Below are 9,081 nucleotides of genomic sequence, written 5' to 3' on the forward strand. Positions count from 1 at the left end.
GAAGAACATTAAAAAGAAATAATAATTAAAAACCTGATTCTTCCCTCTCCCAACAGCTATCAGATACTAATATCTCCTTAACTAAAGGTTGGACTTTACTCCCCATGCCACCCTACCAGAATTTGATCTAGCTTGACTTTCTGTAGTCCTTGTGCATGTTTTCACAATCTCTGCAAGTTCATATATACATTGTTGTGTCTGGAAAACATTGTCTCCTTGGAGTTATCCACCACCTTTTCCAACCTCCCTGTCTTCCTCTTTGGCAGTGATCCTTGCTTCTTGGGGTTAGGGGTTGGATATATACATCTATTTAGCATGATCGGTTTTCAGTCTCTTATTCTCTGCTTGTGGACCAATCAAAGGTCTCTATGTTGTGGTTCACAGATGAGAGTCACAGGATGCACTGATATATGGATATAACAGTAAGTTAATGGGGCTATTTTAATACCATACCCATTTAGCAGAATAATAGTTGTAATTCTCTGCTCGGGTTTATGCCCTACCTACTTCCAGGTCCTTGCCACTATTGCACCATTGGGAATATCTTGCTGGACTCACAGGGTTCAGAGTTGAGCAAGATTAACTATTATTTTTCTCCTTTAGTAGTTTGTATAGCACCTTCTGGTACTATGAAAGCTAGCCAAGGGGAATAAAGCCTCTGGGTCAGCAACTGTTCAATTTCTTAATATTTATAACCCAAGTATGTGATATCTTCAGCAATAAGAACTTATCAAGTTCTAAAGGATAACTGTGACAATTAGCCTGTGATGTTTAGAGGTATATGGGACCTAGGTGGCCAACAATGCAAAAAGACATAACCCATTCCTGGTACTGGGTTAGGTATTTGTGTGTGAGTGTGTGTGTGTCCGTGTCTGTGTGTGTGTGTGTGTGTCTGTGTGTGTGTCTGTGTATGTGTATGTGTGTGTGTTGTTTTGTTTTTGTCTTGAGATTCTCCTCAGACACACCAGATAAGGGCATCAGATCCTATTACAGATGGTTGTGAGCCACTATATGGTTGCTGAGAATTGAACTCAGAACTTCTGGAAGAGCAGTCAGTACTCTCAAACACTGAGTCAGCTCTTTAGCCCTAATTTTTTTTTTAATGCTTTACCAGCTGCAGTTATTTGGCTATTGTCCAGCACTCAAATCTTTCTTTAAAGGATTTCTAAGCTATGTCAATTCCTGCCAAAATATATAGAGAGAGATGGACAAAGGAGGGTGGCAAGGAAGAAAAAGATGAGGGAGGAAGAGTGGAAAGCTGCTGAAGACTCAAGGGGCAAGGCACTGCTGCTTCTTAGGAGAGAGCCTGACACAGAGTCAGACCTGTGACTTCTCAGTGCAAGCAACTGAACCAGTTCTGCAGGCCTGTTTCTGCATCAGCACTAGATAGCGGCACCTTTCTCCCCGCTCCACACTGACTGCAAGGCTGACTGAGAAGCTAAGATGGTATTGTAATACTAGAAAGTTGTTAAGAAAGGACTGTGAAGTGACTGGCTTAAATAGAACCATTTGTGGGATTGTCCGTTTGCTTGTTCCTCCAGTTGACTGTGGGAGGCCTAAGACCACCATGTCAGCAAGTCTGGTGTCTAGCAGAGTCCTAATGTGTGAATAATTGTCTTGTATTCTTTTCTCACGTGATAGAGAAAGGGGTGCTTTCTCATGTCTCTTCATATAAGGACATGAATATGTCACAAAGTCTCTATTAGTATAACCTAATTAACTCCCAAAGATACTGTAAGCAGCATCACAATGGGGATTAGGACTTCAACACATTAATTTGGACGAAGGACAAAAATATTCAGTACATAGCACTGAATCTTTACTAGGTAAGATTCTCCAGCAAAATAAAACCAGAAAACAGAGGGGGAGAATGAGAATGTGAGGATTTGGCTCGCACAACAATAGAGGTTGAAAAAAATGCATTGTTTGTTTGGAGTCTGTCATCTGCTAGAGAGAGACATGAGAAAACTTACAGCAGCATGCGGTGCTGAGTGTGGCTGAGACCGAGGATGCTAAGGCCGTCTCAGCACAAAGACTGCGGAGGAGACATACTTCAGCCCAAGAAATCCCCCAAAAGGCCTGAAATCTTCTTTCCTTCCTCTGTATCCTATTAAGACCCTCAGAAGACTGAAAGACGCTGCGCACAATGAGCCAGTCTCGTCCCTTAAACACCCTCACAGACCCATTAGAAAGAAAATGTAGCCACATACAAGATCATCATTTAATGATCAGTTAAGTTAGTACAATAAGATCAACTCCTGTAGTAGGTCACAAGTCTCTTAAAGGAGTTATGAGGATAGAAATGGCCTCCAGCAACACCAGCAATTCCTAAGCCTGCTCTGCCAAAGGTACTCCTACTGTGCTGCTGGGCACACAAAGGCTTCTCAAGGATTTTAGGATGCTTGGCTCCCTTGAAGCCCCTTATGGGTGATTATCCAGAAAATGAACCAAAAATATTTGCATCGACTCCCTGTTACATCATACTTTACCAGACACTTGTATTTTCCTAACCCAAAGTCGCATCTCTAGAATGATCACAAATGCTAAAACAAAAGACATGAAAATCACTGTAATCTCTCTGAGAACACAACAGCCAAGGTCCAAATTATCGTTGAACCCTATAAATACCACTTAAACATCCAATAACACACAACTGTCCACTCCCTCTCCTCCCTCTCCCTCCATGGCAGTGAAATACTCTCTGCCTCTAGGACTAAGGATTTTAAAGATGATGTCCCAAGATCTTACCTAAAGCCAAAACCATCTAAGTTTACAAAAGCCCCTGTGAGCTGCAAAGACTAGGGCATGTTCTTTCCTAACATGCCCCCCACTCCCATCTCTCCAATGTGTGATGACTAATAAACCATGTTCTCTCACTACCCATTCCAATTGTACCACTTGCCTGTGACATGGTGTTCTGTCCAAAGCTTCATGGAATGAATCACAGATGGTCAGAGAGAGTTTTTCTCTCTACGGGCAGTTAGCAAGTTTGTCAACTGTTTTTTCAGGATAAGAAATTGTGGCAACTTTGCCACAGAGAATCAAAGCACCCCATTAATGTGACAGAACTGAAACTGTGCCCTGCACAAATGGGGGTGAAGGTCAATGTGTGTGATAGGATGTGATTCATGGGCAGGTGGGTGTTGAAAAGCCCAAACCCCAGAAATACTAGGATTGTCATTGTCATCCTTTCTATCAACAAAATTAGCTTGTTCTTGTCCAATAATAAAATGCTCTAATTTGTATCAGTCCATTCTGGCTTTGGGTGAGTCAAGGGGAGGGGAAGTCAAAGAGTTTTCTGTAGTTTCCTCTTTACGGTTGAATACAGATCCACTCCAAGATCCTTCCCACAGCCTGTTAACCAGGTACCATATCATGAGAGTCCAGTGCCTTCAGGATAAACCCTTCACTCTCCAAGCCCACTTGTCTGTCTGCTTCTAGGTCTTCACTCTGGAGCACCCTTCAGTGGCCACCAGATATGTATTTGCTAAGCCCTGGATTTGTGGAGAATGGTCCCTACTCTTAGCAACTAAAGAGTTTTTCAGGACTTTTTGCCTTAACTGCCAGCAAAGACATGGATTCGCAAAAGCCATCTTTTTACATCACACCAAACACTAGGCCACATTCATGTCAAAAACCCTAGAAGAATGAGCAACTTTAGTGATTAGAGTGGGGCTTCTGTCATGGATGGATATATCCCTAAGAAAGAGCAAGTTCTCCACTGCTGAGCAGATTAATGCAAAAGGATTGCTTTCTGGAGCCTTCCAGCTATGTCCACCTCTGCCCTCTCTTGTAAGCCACATGTCAGGGGCACTGTTGATGTCTGTAATAGATAACATTGTGTGCTAGCCTTGGGATCACTTCAGAATGGGATATCCTTTGTTCCTGTTGCCTTCGAGGCTACCAGACAAACAGCCATCAGCTTTTAAACATCTTGGGCCTTTTCTAGGCAACCAGGAACTGCCCTGCCCATGCGGTATTCTGCCAGAGACTATACACAGTGGGACATAAAAGCAACTTCTATTTGCTCCAACTTAGGATATCTGCAGTTCAAATCTCCCAGTGGAGTTAGCCAAGCCCTTGCTGGGGACCACAGAGCAACCAGAAGCAAGTGTCAGCCTCACCTGTTGCCTTCTCTTTCCCCTACCCAAGAATGCTTCTGAAAATATCCCATCTCCTAACTTCCATCCAGAGCCCAGTCTGTGACAGAGCTGCATACTGTATCTGCCATCCCACCTCCAAGTCCTGCTGCAACCATGCCAGGAGTGTGGCACACAGACCGCTTCCAGCCTCAAGCACTTCAATAGAGGCCATCCACAGGTGCACGCTGGAGAACGGGAGCCTGCACATCCACCTGTCTCCCAGCTTGGCTTTGAGGTGTTAACTCTAGGTTCTCAGACAATCCCCAGAAGGACCCAGCTTTAGCTACACCCACAGGCCCCCTCCATAATAAACTCTTCCCACCTCGCTGCCTCTCAGTCCATTCTACCTCCTCATCTGCCACTTAGTGTCCAAGTTTTTGCCCTAAGATCTGCCTCTGAGTGGCTTGGAAGAAATCAGGACATCCTTCTTCACTTTTAATTGTGCTGGAAGCTCACCTTCTTAAGAATAAGAGCTAGAAAAAGACGAGGCATGCTAGTGAAAATGGGGACAGCAGCCTTGGAGCACCATGGTGCTCCTAATGCCCAGCCAGTATCAGAGAATTTCACGGTGAGATTTCTTAAAGGAACATACATCCTGACACCAACTTTGTTCCAGTTCTCTGTACTAGAATGGCCTGTGAGCCACAAGGAGTGGGCCCTCCACAAGCCAAATGACAACAACGAATGCTCCTTACTATGGTAAAGAAGAATGCATACATGCATGAAATATTATCTAGAACCTCATGCCTTCACATTGGCAAAATCTTCACCATTTCATTTATTTGGAAACTGAGATGCAAAATAATCATTTTCTGTAGCCTCTCAGACAATGCAGAGACAGAATTCAAATCTAGATCCAATCACTTTCAAAGAGCATGTTCTTCACAGGAAGGTGGGAGGTCTCTGAAAGCTACCAAGGTCCAGACATACTAGCTAATAGTCTCCTGATAGAAAACAGCTAACCAAGGCAATTTAAATGTTGGAAAGGTTTATCTTGGTTCACAGTTAAAGTGTACAGTCTATCATGGTGAAGGAGGTATAGTAACAGGACCCTGAGGCAACTGCAAACATTGCCTCACAAGTCAGGAAGCAAACAGAGGCTGGTGGGTGCTACCCGCTCACCTCTTTTTATTCATCCTGGAACACTAACCCCTGAAATGGCGTCTCCCAGGTTAGGAGGACCTTTCCACTTCAGTGAACACAGCCAAGAAAGTCCCTCTCAGACTAGCCAAAAGGTGTGTCTTCCGGGTGCTTCTGTATCCTGTTAAGTTGGGCATCAGCGTGAACCATCCCACCAGCCAAGCCAGTTCTAGGCAATGTGAGCTCCATGGGGTGGAAAGTGGAAACAGTGGGCGCTGTGTGCTGCAGGAGTGAGCCTTAGACCAGATCCCAGGAAACAGCTCCCAGAGCACCAGGTCAGAAAGTTAGGTGACTTCCCAGTGGGCAGCAGCCTCTGAGAAAGGCACCCAGTGCCATGAGGCCCTAACCCCTGCCTTAGTTTCCCTCTCATCTTCAGTAAATCAGGAAGCAGGAATTAAAATGTGCAAATAAACTTATTTACAGTTTGGACAAACAGTGGGGGGGTGGGGGCTGGGGAGAAATCTAATTTCCTCCCCACTGTGCCTGTGATCATCCGGTAGTTTATAGAAAATCAATCCTGAGACAGAGCCAAAAGGAATGCAAATTTAGCCTTGAGACAGTTTAACCCATGATTTCCTGGAAGAAGTTGACTTGGGCCTCAAGTTGACTGTTGGTTCCATTCTCTGTAATGTAGGTAATTTTAATTTTTAATTCAAGTGCAAAGAGAAACAATGTCAAGGTTTCCATAGGATCGTGGATACAATTTTCATCACCTGTTCTGGGCCTGGCAGACTCGTTTGTCCTGAAGTCCATTCCTTGGATGGGTATAGAAATGAGATCTTTTGCATTTCCCCCCTGCTTTGGAAGTCAGATTTGAGCTCAGACTACTGTGTGCTTGTGAAATACAGAAGAACAAAATTCTCCCCTCTAGAGTTTACAGCATCTCCTCTATGACAGCCCAGGGCCAGTATGGCTTCTGCATGCCATCATGTACAAATGTAGGTCAGCTGACAGCGCTCTCCTGGGGAGGGACTCCAGGTTCTACACTGCGCCCTACAGCTTTCCCCTTTTAGCCAATACTTACTGAGCGCTCTTGAGATGAAGACAGACAGGGAGGTAACCTATTGAAGTAAGTTTTTAATCTCAATCAGGAGTTTCTACCTCCGCCCTGGATTATTCAGTTCCCAGATAAAAGACACACAACTTTTATATTTATAAAAAGCCATCAAAGCACGAGACATCTAAGCTATTAGTCTCAACTTCCTTATCAATAACCTCAAATTAGAGCTTGCCATATTCCATCTGGGTTGCTCTTAATTCCGATTGGCCAGCCCTCATGGCCATGTTTTTATGACTCACCTACATCATTGGGTCTTCTGTTCTCTCACCTTCTGCTTCTCCCTTCTCCTCGTGGTCTCTTGACACTGTCTACTCTTACCTCTTAGGATGTTCTGTTCTTCAATGGTCACAAACACACATGACCACATATACATACATATATGCAGCATACATACATACAGGCATACATACATACATCCACAGACAGATAAATATAATTTTTTTATGTTTTATTAGATATTTTCTTTATTTACATTTCAAATATTATCCCCTTTCCTGATTTCCCCTCAGAAAGCCCCCTCTCCCGTGCCCCCTTCCCCAGCTCGCCAACTCACCCACTCCTGCTTCCTGGCCCTGGCATTCCTATACATTGGGGCATAGAGCCTTCAGAGGACCAAGGGCTTCCCCCCCCCCCCATTGATAACAGAAAAGGACATCCTCTGCTACGTATACAGCTGGAGCCATGAGTCCCACCATGTGTACTTTTTGGTTGGTGGCTTAGTCCCTGGGAGCTCTGGGGATACTGGTTAGCTCATATTGTTCTTCTTCCTATAGGACTGAAAACTCCTTCATCTCCTTGGGTCCTTTCTCTAGCTCCTCCTGTGCTAAGAGGACCCTGTGCTCAGCCAATGGTTGTCTGTGAACTTCCACCTCAGTATTTGTCAGGCACTGGTAGAGCCTCTCAGGATACAGCTATAACAGGCAAGCAAGCACTTGTTGGCATCCACACTAGTGTCTGGGTTTGGTGAGTGTATATGAGATGGATCCCCAGGTGGGACAGTCTCTGGATAGTCATTCCTTCAGTCTCTGCTCAACATTTTGTCTCTGTAACTCCTTCCATGGGTATTTTGTTCTCCCTTCTAAGAAGGACTGAAGTATCCACACTTTGGTCTTTTTCTTGAGTTTCATGTGGTCTGTGGATTGTATCTTCGGTATTCTGAGCTTCTGGGCTAATATCCACTTATCAGTGAAGGAATTCCATGTGTGTTCTTTTGTGATTGGGTTATGTCACTCAAAATGATATCCTCCAGATATCATTTGCCTAAGAAATTCATAAATTCATTGTTTGTAATAGCTGAGTAGTACTCCATTGTGTAGATGTACCACATTTTCTGTATCCACTCCTCTGTTGAGGGACATTTAGGTTGTTTCCACCTTCTGGCTATTATAAATAAGGCTGCTATGAACATAGTGGAGCATGTGTCCTTATTACATGTTGGAGCATCTTCTGGGTATATGTCCAGGAGTGCTATAGCTGGGTCCTCAGGTAGTACTATGTCCAATTTCCTGAGGAACCGCGAAACTGATTTCAAGAGTGATTGTACCAGTTTGCAATCCCACCAGCAATGGAGGACTGTTCCTCTTTTTCCACATCTTCACCAGCATCTGCTGTCACCTGAGTTTTTGATCTTAGCCATTCTGACTGGTGTGAGGGGGAATCTCAGGGTTGTTTTGATTTGCATTTCCCTGATGTAGAACATTTCTTTAGGAGCTTCTCAGCCATTCTGTATTCCTCAATTGAGAATTCTTTGTTTAGCTCTGTATTCCATTTTTAATGGGGTTATTTGGTTCTTTGGAGTCTAACTTCTTGATTTCTTTGTATATATTGGATATTAGCCCTCTATCAGATATAGGATTTGTAAAGATCTTTTCCCAATTTGTTGGTTGCCGTTTAGTCCTATTGATAATCCTTTGCCTTACAGAAGCATTGCAATTTTATGAGGTCCTATTTGTCAATTCTTGATCTTAGAGCATAAGCTATTGGTGTTCTGTTCAGCAAATTTTCCCCATGCCCATGTGCTTGAGGCCCTTCCCCACTTTTTTTTCTGTTAGTTTCAGTGTATCTGGTTTTATGTGGAAGTCCTTGGTCCACTTGGACTTGAGCTTTGTACAAGGAGATAAGAAGGGATCAATTTGCATTCTTTTACATGCTAACCACCAGTTGAGCCAGCATCATTTATTGAAAATGCTGTCTTTTTTCCACTGGATAGTTTTAGCTCCTTTGTCAAGATCAAGTGACCATAGGTGTATGAGTTCATTTCTGGGTCTTCAATTCTATTCCATTGGTCCACCTGTCTGTCACTGTAACAATATCATGCAGTTTTTATCACAATTGCTCTGTAGTACAGCTGAAGGTCAGGGACGGTGATCCCACCAGAGGTTCCTTTATTGTTGAGAATAGTTCTTGCTATCTTAGTTTTTTGTTATTCTAGATGAATTTGCAAATTGCTCTTTCTAACTCTGTGAAGAATTGAGTTGGAATTTTGATGGGGATTGCATTGAATCTGTAGATTGCAGCAAGATGGCCATTTTTACTATATTAATCCTGCCAGTCCATGAGCATGGGAGATCTTTCCATCTTCTGAGATCTTCTTTGATTTCCTTCTTCACAGACTTGAAGTTCTTGTCATACAGATCTTTCACTTACTTAGTTAGAGTAACACAGAGGCATTTTATATTATTTGTGACTATTTTGAAGGGTGTTGTTTCCCTAATTTCTTTCTCAGCCTGTTTATCCTTT

This window comes from Mastomys coucha, unplaced genomic scaffold (genome assembly GCF_008632895.1).
Source record: "Mastomys coucha isolate ucsf_1 unplaced genomic scaffold, UCSF_Mcou_1 pScaffold7, whole genome shotgun sequence".
In the NCBI taxonomy this organism is placed as follows: Eukaryota; Metazoa; Chordata; class Mammalia; order Rodentia; family Muridae; genus Mastomys; species Mastomys coucha.